A 14,865-nucleotide genomic window follows, 5' to 3' on the forward strand; every position below is an offset into this window, starting at 1 on the left:
CGCTACGTTGGGGTAGGGGAAGGAAGTGTTTGCAGAATACTGAAAGTGTTGGCGTTAAAAAAGGTTTGTGCCAGGTGGGTTACCAGGATCTTGACAGTGACTCACAAGGAAACAAGAAAAACGGTATGCAGCGAACTTTTGGAACTGTACGAGAATGGTGGAGATAATTTCTTGGAAGAATTGTGACAGGTGATGAAGCTTGGCTCCATCATTTTTCACCAGAGATGAAGAGTCAATCAATGGAGTGGCATCATGCAAATTCACAGAAGAAAAAAAATTTCAAAACCACCCCTTCTGCTCGAAGAGTTATGGGTACGTTGTTTTTCGATTCCATAGGACTCTTGCTTGTGGATATTATGCCAAGTGGAACCACCATAAATTCTGATGCATATGTGACGACACTGGAGAAACTTCAAGCTCGACTGAGTCTTGTTCGACCACATCGGCAAAAGAAGGATGTTTTGCTGTTGCGCGACAATGCACGGCCACGTGTCAGTCAAAAAACCATGGAAGCGATCACAAAACTCGGATGGACGACACTGAAACACCCGCCTTACAGTCCTTACCTGGCTCCGTGTGACTATCATCTCTTTGGGAAACTGAAAGACTCTCTTTGTGGAATAAGGTTTGAAGATGATGACGCTGCCAAACGGTGGCTCCAACAGGTTGGTCCAGAATTTTACCGTGCCGGTATACAGGCGCTGGTTCCAAGATGGCGTAAGGCAGTTGAGAGGGATGAAAATTATGTGGAGAAATGAAAACGTTGTTCCTAAACGATGTACCTACATTCTGTAAAACTTTCAAACAGGTAGAATAAAAGATGGATTTAAAAAAAATAGTGTGCATTTCTTTTGGAGTGACCCTCGTAGCTACGTGGATAATTCGGTGTATCCAAATGACATTTGGTGTCCTCACAAACTTCCAGTTTTATTCGCCAGCAAATAGTATTCATTGTGTATATTCTACCGGTGCCAAAGGAGGATGGAAGAGCTGAAAACATACAAAAACAAAAATCACTAGAAAAAAATGCCAAGGAAAAAAAAGTTACGAGAGTTATTGATATATCTTTATTGGTATTGTAATTAATTAACAGTAATCAAAACAGCGTCTTTCAAGTAAAACTAGTTATCAGAGGCAAGGTACTTTCACCTCGCGCTTCGACTGAAACAGTTTAGTCGTTTCAATAGCCTTTTGTACAAAAAGCATAAAAATTAATCTGAACAGTGCTGTGTCAGGTTTTGGTGGAACAGTTTGTTGAAGTTCTTCCCCACATAACGCACTGGGTCACTGTGACTAACAGACGATTCTGACGTTCACTGGCGGCCGGTGTGGCCAAGCGGTTCTAGGCGCTTCAGTCTGGAACCGCGCCACCGCTACGGTCGCAGGTTCGAATCCTGCCTTGGGCATGGATGTGTGTGATGTCCTTAGGTTAGTTAGGTTTAAGTAGTTCTAAGTTCTACGAGACCGATGACCTCAGATATTAAGTCCCATAGTGCTCAGAGCCATTTTGACGTTCACTACATGTTAGTAAAGTTGAGAGTAATTTCTAAATGAGAAACAAAATGAAAAATTTGAGCTACGCGAAGCAGGTAAATTCAATACAAGTAGAAAGATCGATATCCTAACCAAACTGCGTGCCTATGGAATATCTCCTCAGTTGTGCGACTGGATTCGTGATTTCCTGTCAAAAACGTCACAGTTCGAAGTAATAGACGGAAAGTCATCGAGTAAAACAGAAGTAATGTTTGGCGTTCCCAAAGGAAGTGTTACAGGCCCTATATTGTTCCTGATCTATATTAACGACATAGGGAACAATCTGAGTACCCGTCTTATATTGTTTGCAGATGCTGCTGTCACTTACCGTCTTGCAAAGTCATCAGATGACCAAAACGAATAATAAAATCATTTAGACATCTGTATGGTGCGAAAAGTGGCAATTGACCCTGAATAAAGAAACGTGTGACTTTATTCACATGAGTACTAAAAGAAATCCGTTAAATTTTGATTACGCGATAAGTCACACAAATCTGAAGGCTGTAAATTTAACTAAACACTTAGGGATTACAATTACAAATAAGCTAAATAGGAATCACCACATAGATAGTGTTGTGGGTAGAGCAAACCAAAGACTGCGATTCATTGGCAGAACACTTAAAAGGTGCAGCAGGTCTACTAAAGAGACTGCTTACACCACGCTTGTTCGCCCTATTCTGGAGTATTGCTGTGCGGTGTGGGATCCATATCAGGTGGGACTGACGGATGACATCGAAAAAGTACAACGAAGGGCAGCTCGTTTTGTATTATCGTGAAATAGGGCAGATAGTGCCACACGCATGATACGTGAATTGGAGTGGTAATCATTAAAACAAAGGGGTTTCTCGTTGCGACGGGATCTTCTCATGAAATTTCAATCACCAGTTTTCTCCTCCGGTTGCCAACATTCTGTTGGCACGCACCTACACAGGGAGAAATGATCCTCATGATAAAATAAGAGAAATCAGGGCACACACAGAAAAATTTAAGTGCTCGTTTTTGCCGCGCGCCGTTCGAGAGTGGAACGGTAGAGAGACAGCTTGGGGAAGGTGGTTCATTGAACCCTCTGCCAGGCACATTTTTTATGAATAGCAGAGTAGTCACGTAGATGTAGATATCGAAACGGATGGACGACTTCGACCAATTTTATGTAGTGGGGGGAAAGTGGCTCTAACATTACATCAGAACTAACTTTTAACACGTAACATTTTAGGTTATACTTTACAAAGGAGCTTTCGTCTGAACTAATAGATATGGAATATATCAAGTGATCGTAATAAATCTCAGAGTCATGAAAAGAGAGTCGAATTTTCACTTGATGTGTGATCTGAGGTTTTCCCGGAGTACAGAAATCTTGAAAATTTCTCGGGTATTCAGCCAGGTAGCGTCGTCCAAAAGGCGCGATATCTCGGCAAGCCGACTTCTTGCCATCTTCAGGCGTTCTTGGTGTCTGACACCAAGAACGCCTGAAGATGGTAAGAAGTCGGGTTGCGAAATCCTTTAGGACGGTGCTACCTAGCTGAATACCTGAGAAATTTTCAGAAATTTTCACTTGACTGCATCACAACTGTTCTGTCTTGATTTTCAGTCTGAAAAGTGATTCAATACTGCTATGCATGGTGGACTGTTGCGTGCAAACCTCATCATCTCTGCATAACTACGGCCTTTTCAACGTGCTTACACGGACTTGTTCCGTGTTTGGACGCTATGGCATATGGAAATACGCTGCGGCTGTGTTCAGCGGAGCACTTGTTTACTGTGGAGAGTCGTGTGTGCTCAAGAAAAGTCTCTTTCTAAAGGACGGAACCAATGAATTTAATTTTGAAAGGAACACCGAAAAGCCTACTTCCCTCCACCCCCTCAAGCTATTTGAAATTGGCTGGAAAAATTATGCGCAGTTGCTTGATGATGAAGTGATCACTATTCAAAGCAACAACGCTGTAAATTATGTACGAGCTGAACACATAAATAACGAGGTTTGTGAGTGAATTGTCAGGAACACTGAGAGTGGCATAAGTATAATTATGATTCTGTGAGCACACTGTTGAAAACAAACGCAAGTCTTGGCTTATGGTCTGTGAGAGTCTCTGATTTACCGTTCAAAATGCCACTAGAAAAGCTCAGACAAGCGAAGGGGCGATTTACGGTACAAGGGAAGAAGTGTGGTCCGTAAACTTTTGGCATGGAAAGTTCAATGGTAGTCGAATCGCCGAGGTAGAATTACAAAAGCGCATACCCTCTTATGTGACTTAGGCGGTTATAGGGCGTATGATGTGGATAAAAAGCAACCTCGCAAATTTTCTCCACATACAATTCACCTTCACACTTGGGGAGAGGGAGGGTGAAGGGATTTGACCGTAGACGTCCCGTACAATTATCTGTCGGAAAGAGTCAACCAGAAGTAATTACATAAATTAAGCAACCATTCTGTTAGGGCGGACTGATCCCACTATGGATACACTAAGAGGAAGGGTACGGAATAGAGAGCTATAGAGCTGGCAGTGAAGGTACATCAATCGATAAGGGTACGATCAGCATCACTGATAACAAACACGATGAGCCAAAACAGAATGCTCCTATGGAAGTGGAAGAATATGTGGAGATAGCCGCAAGTGATAGTGAAAACCATCGCCCCAGAGGAAGAGGACGGATGGAAATCGGCATGAAAGACACTGAAAGTAAATCAACCTAGAAAGATGTTATCAGCGTAACTGTCGACGCATAGGATGAGGAACAGCAAAATGCACCCATGGAAGTGGAAGAGGATAAGGAGATGACAGCAAGCGTACTGTGAAAAACCGAAAACCCCAGAAAACAAAAGTGACGGGGAATCTATGACCAACGTATGCATCATGCTGAAAACATCAGTTGAAACGGGACGTAGTAACAAAACCTCTTCTGCATTGCGTCTGTTTTCAAAATCTTCATTGCGGAAATACGAACCAACCACAGTATCCTGCCGAAAAAAGGCAAAGCAAGCAGCGAAGAAACTGGGAACTGCACAGCAAATTATTTTATCTACAGCTGACGATCCACCGGACCCACTGAATAAACCTAAACTTCGACTCTGCGACAGAAAGTAAGGACAATGTGATACAGAATGATGCAGGCAATGTAGAAAGCCGTGCAACAGAAGGAATCGTTAAACAAACTGAAACAACACACTACGGTTCTCAGGGCCGCGGAAAGAAAGAAACATGGAAACCAAATCCGAAACTGGAAACAAAATATAAACAATACCTATTTGCAGTCATGTCGAACAAAGAACCAAGACAAAATATCAATGTTAATCCTAACATTCTAAGGAAACGTTACTTCTATTAATTTCTAAAATACATGCGTAAAGCTCACCTAACAACAATAGGCGTCAACAAAGGGCATTTTAGGTTAAAAACATAAAGACATAAAAAGAGCTAACTGAGATTTATACTTAGGCTAAAAGACTCAGTTTACATTCCTCAAATGATTTAATCAATTGTAGTGATTTAACGAACAAAAAGTTGAGACATAAAACTCAGCTCGTCAAGAGGTCGTTGTACTGCTTTAGTGGGTTTTACTTGTTTTAATTGGAGAAGAAATGTATTCATCTATTCTCTATGTAGGGTATGTTATGTTGAATTTGCTTCACGAAGTAGTACTCTTTTTTTCACTACTCCCATTTCTAAAGGAGCACAGACAATTGAAAAGAAATATATTGAAAGCATGTACCAGAAACTTTATTTTTAGGAATATACAGAAGAGATGCTCGCCGGTGAAGGTACAATTGGAGAACAGAATGAAAAAGACTGCTTAGTCAGTAGAGCACTTCCCCACCAAAGGCGCTCAGGGACTGGGTGTTGTGTTGTCCTAATCATCATCATTTCATCCCCATCGACGCGCAAGTCGCCGAAGTGGCGTCAAATCGAAAGACTTGCACCAGGCGAGCGGTCTACCCGACGGGAGGCCCTCGTCACACGACACGACGACGACCAAAGGCAAAGGAAACTTCGATATCGATTTACCATTTTTATCACTGACTTTTCACTTCTTTCACCTCTGGCAATGTTAAACGTGAAAAATGACGACCACACCTTGTTCAGAAATCCACGTTAAACTTTAGAGCACCTCCTCCCTCCGCCCTCCCACCCATCACATGACTGGATCAGGAAATCGTTCAATGGTCAGAGGAAGGCAACGACATACTACCTATAATAGGACCATGCCTAGAAAAGGACTGCTTTGGTTGATGACACATTTGCCATTTAGAAAACATCGTTCTTGTGCAACGCAGCTATCTAGCTCTTTGTTCGCACTAAGTAATGGCCGCTATCGACAGCCGCTATCGACAGGGGATCTCAAGTTGATTCCATATTTCCAGATTTCCGGAAAGCTTTTGACATCGTACCTCACAAGCGACTTCTAATCAAGCTGCGGGCCTATGGGGTATCGTCTCAGTTGTGCGACTGGATTTGTGATTTCCTGTCAGGAAGGTCGCAGTTCGTAGTAATAGACGGCAAATCATCGAGTAAAACTGAAGTGATATCAGGTGTTCCCCAGGGAAGCGTCCTGGGACCTCTGCTGTTCCTGATCTATATAAATGACCTGGGTGACAATCTGAGCAGTTCTCTTAGGCTGTTCGCAGATGATGCTGTAATTTACCGTCTAGTAAGGTCATCCGAAGACCAGTATCAGTTGCAAAGCGATTTAGAAAAGATTGCTGTATGGTGTGGCAGGTGGCAGTTGACGCTAAATAACGAAAAGTGTGAGGTGATCCACATGAGTTCCAAAAAAATCCGTTGGAATTCGATTACTCGATAAATAGTACAATTCTCAAGGCTGTCAATCCAACTAAGTACCTGGGTGTAAAAATTACGAACAACTTCAGTTGGAAAAACCACATAGATAATATTGTGGGGAAGGCGAGCCAAAGGTTGCGTTTCATTGGCAGGACACTTAGAAGAGGCAACAAGTCCACTAAAGAGACGGCTTACACTACACTCGTTCGTCCTCTGTTAAAATATTGCTGCGCGGTGTGGGATCCTTACCAGGTGGGATTGACGGAGGACATCGAAAGGATGCAAAAAAGGACAGCTCGTTTTGTGTCATCACGTAATTTGGGAGAGAGTGTGGCAGATATGATACGCGAGTTGGGATGGAAGTCATTAAAGCAAAGACGTTTTTCGACGCGACAAGATCTATTTACGAAATTTCAGTCACCAACTTTCTCTTCCGAATGCAAAAAAAATTTTGTTGAGCGCAACCTACATAGGTAGGAATGATCACCAAAATCAAATAAGAAAAATCAGAGCTCGAACAGAAAGGTTTAGGTGTTCGTTTTTCCCGCGCGCTGTTCTGTACTGGAATGGCAGGGAGATAGTATGATTGTGGTTCGATGAACCCTCTGCCAAGCACTTAAATGTGAATTGCAGAGTAATCATGTAGATGTAGATGTAGATGTAGTATAGCCAAGCGGTCAATAGCCCTGCCGAGGCGGACACACCAATCCCCGCAGATCACCGAAGTTAGGTACCGTTAGGTGTGGTCAGTACAAGGATCACCACCGTCCAGGTACACCGCCCACTCTTGACGTTCTTCTTTGCCTTTAAGGCAGAGGAGACAGGAGGAGTGGTGGCGTGGAGTCCCCGATCACCAATCTTTGCGCTAAATGTCCTGGATTCAATTCAAGACCTCTCTGTATTGCCTCATGGAGTGAGGGCATGTGACACTGTTGATGGTGATCAGTCTGTTCATGGAAACGTTAACCCTTTTAGGACCTCTGCCTACAATTTTTTACTGTCATAGCTGCAACACAAGTATTTATACTCAATGAAAACCTGAGGTATACATTAGTGAATGTGAAATTTCTAAATATGGTTTTACTTGAACTGCTGAATGATTACTCAATGTTCTTAAACTGCTGAGTGAAATTGAACCTACTATCTCTGTAATTTCCCAGATAAACACAACTCAAATTTCTCCTCTTCATTACTTACCCACAATATTCAAGGATAGCGCGATCTGACTGTTTTAAAATCTTCATTACACGAACTACAGCAATAAAGCAAGCACCAATACAGCCAGCTAAATAAAAAGATTCTAACTACTAGGCAAGTGGTTAGCAAAGGAAAGTTTTTGTTGCAGAGCAAACAATGTATTTAGCAGATTTTACCTTAATCATGTGACAACCAGTTCGAAAAATTGTATAGTCATCAGTAATCCCAATATCATTTTACATTAAATCTCCATGACGGATATAGTCCAGACTGTCCACTCCCGCTAATACGGCAAACCTCCAACACTGCTAATTATTAAACTCTAACCTCCATCACTACTGATTGTTCACTTCGAACTTCCAACTGCTATCACTGCTGGCTATTAACTTCCAACTGTCATCACTGCTGGCTGTAGACTTCCAACTGCGAGTCCGGCCAGCCACAGAGTCTCTAACACAGGGCACATTGTGCTGTCAGTGATATTAATGCAGAGCGCTGCATAGCGCTGCCAACATACAAATACATAAACAAGCTACTCACTTAGCCCCCATGCTACTCTCAAAAAAATTTACAAAGTATTTTGGGCAGATGCCAAGACTAGTTTGTTAAAAAAAATTATATTAACAATATCAAATAAATCAGATGCTCACAATAAGTAATATACTGAATGAGATTTTCACTGTGCAGCGGAGTGTGCGCTGATATGAAACTTCCTGGCAGATTAAAACTGAGTGCCGGACCGAGACTCGAACTCGGGACCTTTGCCTTTCGCGGGCAAGTGCTCTACCGCAGGAGAGCTTCTGTAAAGTTTGGAAGGTAGGAGGCGAAGTACTGGCAGAAGTAAAGCTGTGAGGACGGGGCGTGAGTCGTGCTTGGGTAGCTCAGTTGGTAGAGTACTTGCCCGCGAAAGGCAAAGGTCCCGAGTTCGAGTCTCGGTCCGGCACACAGTTTTAATCTGCCAGGAAGTTTCAGTAATATACTGTTGGTCAATAAAGCAAAATTTATCCTCACAGTCCCAAAAGACAGTTTTAATCATTCATCAGAAGAGTAGTCTGTGACAGTTTCATACACAAAGTCTGAGCATTAAAACAAAATGTACTCCTAAGTAGTGGACCTCCATGCAGTCTTGAAGAAGTAGTGTTGTTCTCCCAATGGAAACACAGTGCTGACTATTGACATGCAGATATGAAGATTGGTAATGGGCCACAACTGGGCACACCCACAGTATTTCTTGTAGATATTATGGAAGTATTGGGCCACCAAAGGTGCAGACCCACAGTAGTCCTTGTAGATATGGTCAGCAGCCATCCGTTGCATCTGTGTGGGTGCACAATCACAACTGAAGAGTCTTGATGACAATGTAGCAAGTCCATGAACCACCACTTGTGCATACACTAATGTTTCCCCCTTTCTTGTTTCTGCAATATCCTTAGAACCAGCAATGCTCTTGACCAATCCCTCGCTGAATTATCAACACACTTGCAAGCACTAACACAGTTATATAACCTCTGAGATTCTATACATAACAGTATGACCAACAGACAAATGTGTGCAATAAAACAAATCCCTACCATTTCCTTAACTTGAAGAACATCTGCAATTTTACATCATAAGAATACAATTACGAGGGTATAGAAAACATCATTACAGTCAAGAACATGATAATACAGATAACATTTGTAGTAATACAGGCTTTACACAAGAACAGAAATAAGCATATACATGAGTATTACAGGAATTGTGACATAAGTAAATAAATGAAAAATGAGAATATCCTTCGAAACATTAACTTAACACATGAACACTAAAAGAAAACACGACAGAACAAATAATGTCTAAACATCTTCCAAAAGTAAGGAATATGTAACAAAACCTGATATATTTGAGGATAATAGTATTACTCATCATAGTGAATGCAGCTTAGTATTAGAAGAAAAAAATTCTACCAAATTTATCTTATCAGCTAAACACACAGAGACAGAAAGAACATAGACACACAAGGGTACACACAAACATAACAGAATAATACAAACGGAAAGGACAGGGTTTCTTTTCAGTGTAACATTTAATACTGCAACACTTATGGCGAGCATTCTATACCTATTTTTCATTTTTTTTTTCTTTCAATAATATCCTTCGTACTGATCCCTCTATAACTTTCAGCCAAAACTTCATTTATCTCTCTCACTTCAACATTTGACCCACAAAAAATGTCTATTTATATGTATTTATACTCTCGTATCTTTCGTACCTCATCATTTGTTTCCAACAAAGTCCTACCTAACAAAATAATTGTTCTTCATTATACAACTTTTTTCTTATAGCTTCTCAATGCATTTCTTCTCAACTCATCATAACTCTTTTTTTGTATAGCATACCCTCTCTTAAACTAACTTAAATCTACCGAGCTCAGATACAAAAGCTAGAGAACAAGGCAATGCAGCAGCACAAAACAATTCGCACACACAACAACGACAAAAAAATCCAAATTGGCAAGGCAAGCAACAGCATATCTAAATTAGCAACTTTACAACTAATACAATTCAATATGTAGCAAACAAGAAAAGTAAATCAGTAGTAAAATTTACTTAACACAGTGATACAAAGTTAAAATCAGTAGGACAATGCCAGACAAGTAGCAGCAGCAAATGCAATAACCTATACCTAATCATGAGAAAGAAAAAGAAGGAAAAATATTGCAGTAAACACAGCAATGCAGATAAGGTAAATGTCTAGTCCCATCTCAATGTCTATGTCACATCTTAACACTAGAGTGGTGCACCACAACAACTTAGTCTACCAAAAATTACCAAGACCTTGAAAAGAAAATTACGTATGCAGTTACTGTTACTAGTCACTTCTCCTTCTTATTGTACTTTCCTTTCCAAGTGCTCTTTTTTTTAGGAATATGGATCATAAAATTACTATTTAATGGATCTGTAGACAGACAGTGTTTACATTAACAAATGTACTGAATTTTACTTTATAAAACCATAAAACCAATGCTGCAGCGCATCTAGAAACTAGATGTCAAGTAAAATAAGCAAATATGTACAAAGTAAAGCATAAAAACATCATTCACTAGCCATACGGCATTTCATAAGTCAGTAAAAAGTCTCTCAACTCTCGTAGAAAGACACTTGTCATAATCAGGTCTGTAGATGTAAGAATATTTCTCATCACTTCGTAAGCATTTCGGTAAGTAGCACAAGGCACTAGCTCCAAAGTGTAATCACTTGTTTCCAAGTAATAGTGTGTCATGTTTGTAGTGCGTTCTGCAAATAAATAACAATACCAAGGTCAACAGTCTCTTTTCTACAGTTATGCGAGCGCTTGCAGGAGTGCGGCGAGCTTCAGAGCGGCGGAAGTAAACTTAAAAGTCCACACAACAATGGGTATATTTCAAAGCGGCTAGCATGCAGCTGGGCACAGCATTACGTCAAGGTCATATACACACTTTACTGAAATATTTACGACAGCAGTTTGAGCTACAAGAACAGTTTCATACCAATAAAAAAAATTCACACGTTGAAAATTTACAGGAAAAGTGTTTAGAAACGAAATATCATCAATAACAGTGTCCAAAACTTTCCGGCAGCATTGTGGTACTCTCATTCCCATATATATTCACATCTCACAACTCTTAAAGTACGATTCTTGGTTTCCAACATTCTTTTTCACAAACCAGAGTCCCCAACCCCTACTCATTATTCATATACATATATGTCGATACTGTTTCAACACTTCATCAAAATAAAAACATATCATAATCATATTCCTCATATAGTACCGCCTTATTGATCACAAACATATCTCAACATCATAATACACAACGTCTCATAATAATGTCATCATAACACGTCAATCAAATCTCAAAATCATCGTAGCATCCTCCAATAATCTCAAAACCTTAAAAAAAATGCTCTCTGCTCGTTTCAGTAGCGTCACCTACGTCAAACGTTCTTCGAAAATCATGATCCCATCAATATACATTACATCTGTCAAAGCTCTCGCAGTTTCACAATGGTCCCAAAAGTAAATGTGAACAGTTCCCAAAATGCAGACAAAATACAATGTCATAAGCGCAAAGTAATCCAACTGTGTAATTACTTGGACACGTGCCAGTGACGTAGTAAAAACAAATGTTCATTCCCCTCTGTTAAATGACCAGATAGCTGTGTAATTCTGTGTTAGAGAAATATGGTACCGATGTGTAAAACTGAATAAGCGAATACCATATTAGCTAGGGCTCCTTGCGCTTGCCACACGCAAGGTACACAAAGTAGGTGTACCCCCATCAGGGATAATGTAATTATACCTCAGATCTTACAGATTAAAACTGCAGAATGAAATGTATCACAGAAAACCTTCTCTGTATCATTGTAGTTCAAAACCATTTTTAATAATGTATCAATTACAAAAAGTAATTACTCAAATGCATCTCATGCAGCACTAAACTGTACTTCTTACTGTAAGAAAATTTCTGTCATTATTTAACAGTAAAAAATGTGCCAAGTGTCGTAGTTATCTTCGTTTATAGGCAAAGTTCTCCATAAATCGATGTACTTACTTTGTGATGTACAAAAGTAAAGTGCTATGCGTATAATTGTCGTAGTTATTATATTTATTGCTGTGACCTCGAAAGTATTGTTCTGTAACGTATTGTTGTATTATGAAAAATACCCGTCTCATTATAGCTATGCCACAAAAGTCATTACCAAAACATGTTTTACTTTTCACGAGAACGCAGAAAAACTGTGCGGACATGAAGCAGATACATCGCAAAATGAATAATGAAAATTGTGTCACTGATAATAAGAGTCTAATATAATCATGTAGCTGACAAACAAACCAAATACAGTCTCATCTGTGTCCCCCCGAAAGTACTGTAATTTAAAAAATGTCTTTTCACGTAAACCAAAATGTTGCAGTAAAACCTCATTAGAAGTATATGTTCCAAGAATGCGAGCATTATAATCGTGACATAATCGTGCAACTAACAAGCAAGATGTACACTCAATGGGACTGTGTCGTCTGTTCCCTATAAACCTGGACTCGTAAAATTACGTATCAATACAGTAATTTGATATTCATGCCAGCTACGTCATCAGTTTCATAGGTACGTTTTGTGGCTGCCTGCGGTGTGAGTCATCGTCTATTATCTCTTTGTTATCATGCATCATTACTGGGATTTGGAGAGCTAACCTCCACAATATCAGCTTGTCGAGAGGGCACTGCCCCATTTGAATCACGCCAGTTCCGATTAAATTCAGGTCTGTCGTCTTAATTATGGCGTCTGTTGTCTTGTCGGTAATTTCTGTAATTTCTGTTTTGTTGGTTACGTGGTGGAGAATTTCTCCCAGAATCGTAATTGCGAGGTGGACCGTTGCGTCTGAAGTTATTTAGTCTCCCTTGATAATAATTATCCTGGTTCCTATATTGTCTGTTTCTACGGATATCTCTGTCATATTCATTACCACGGAAATGTGATCTTTCTCTGTAACTATTATTATGCTGCCAATGGTTGTCATATGGGTGGTGCTTGTTTCGTTCACGATTTACGTTATAAGAGTAGCCTCATTGTGTCCAGTTATTATTTCTGTCACCACACAATTGTGATAGATGTGACCTGTAATTGTTGTTGTTTTCCTGTTTTCCCACCACGCGACTGTCTGTGTCGATTTCCAATTTTTGTAAAAGTCCCTGAAAAGCTTCAATATCATCTTTACAACGTCCTGCAAAATAATATGTCTTAAATGTTCAGGCAAGTTAATTAAGAAAATGCAGATAAGTTCCGAGGGACTGTATGGGTTTGACAAGTACTGAGTCTTGTGCAACATGTCTTCAAAGTATTTTACCGGGCTGGAAAATTCAGATTGTTTGAAATGTTTGATCATTATAATTCTGTGTTACACTCTATCTTGAGTAGCCTGAGACCAACATGCAGAAAGGAAGGCGTGATAAAAACTTCATTCACTGTGACAGTCACGAATAACCCATCGCATTCTAACAGCTATTTGATTCTCTAGATAGCCACACGTAAATTCTTATCTATGCTCTAATGACACATTCGGAGGAAAACAATGAGCAAATTAGTGAAGCCGAGCTCGTGAATGTATGTCATTACTGGAATTCTTAAATGTTTTAAAATTACACGTAGTGATGAGGAGCTTCTAGTCAAAGTCATCGTGACACCGAATCGCAAATCGGTCATTCTTACGTCGTGTCGGCGGTTCCATCTCAAGATTCGGTGCACCCCGCCGATTCCTTTCAAAATCTCCACAATACCCAGTGTTATTACTTTGTGACTCTTCCAAATTTCTAAATCCCATTTCCCATGTCGTTGCGCGAGTATCCTCTGAAATACGTAGTTCTCGTATCATGTGCGGCAACTAATCTTGCACTTCCCACATTTCTCTTTTGTGTTGCGTATTAATTTGATTCTGATTTTGTTTCAATTTCCTAATTTCCTTGTACTCCTCTGTGTCAGTAAGGGCTACCGGTCTTGTATCATTCAAATCATCATCTACCTTCGTAGATAAATTTTTTAACTGATTGCAAAGTTCGGATCAGTTTTTGCGATAATGAACTAATTTCCTCCGTGTGTTTTTCTGAACCAAATTTTAGTGTGTCCGTTTGTGCCGAAATCGTATCTACTGCGTCCTTTAAGTTTTCCTGATTTTTTGCAAGTTGCGTAACCGTATTGGGACATGCAACTGAGTAAATTTTAGGCTGCAAGGTGTCGTGATCTTCGTGAACAATGATCTGCAGTTCTTTTATGGCTGCTTCATGATTCTGTAATGCGTTTTCATGCACGAAAAAAATAGGCTGAAAATGCTCACAAATTTTTGTTTTTACACTTTCACAAATTTTTTGACATTTAGATTCGATTTTAAGTAGCTCAGTAGTTAAATCTTCACGTGTTTGTTCAAGCGTTGTGTCTAACTTTTGAAGCTGTTGCTGTGTTTGTCTCTTACTTTGTTCCATTAACTTTTGAAGCTGTTGCTGAGTTTGATCAATTTTTTGAATTAATTGCAATAATAATTTATTAGTGAATGAAACATGTTGCTTTGTGCTTTTCGGCAGTGCACTTGCACCGGCAATATTCGGATTTTGAAGAGCAAAGAATGAATCTTACCTTAATTGAGGAAAGGGTAATGACGCAAAACCTAAATCTACGGTATTTGCAAAATTTTTTCTGTTGTTTCATGTTCCTGAGGCAAACTGTTACCGACCGAGCGAACGAAAATACTTCCCTGTTCACTAATTGTTTCAATGTCAACAACATTATTTACTGCCTGGTCTATGTCCCTATGCCGAATATTTATCACTTCATTACATGGTGGTCCTAACACTGTCA

This window comes from Schistocerca americana, chromosome 5, assembly GCF_021461395.2.
Source record: "Schistocerca americana isolate TAMUIC-IGC-003095 chromosome 5, iqSchAmer2.1, whole genome shotgun sequence".
Classification (NCBI taxonomy): Eukaryota; Metazoa; Arthropoda; class Insecta; order Orthoptera; family Acrididae; genus Schistocerca; species Schistocerca americana.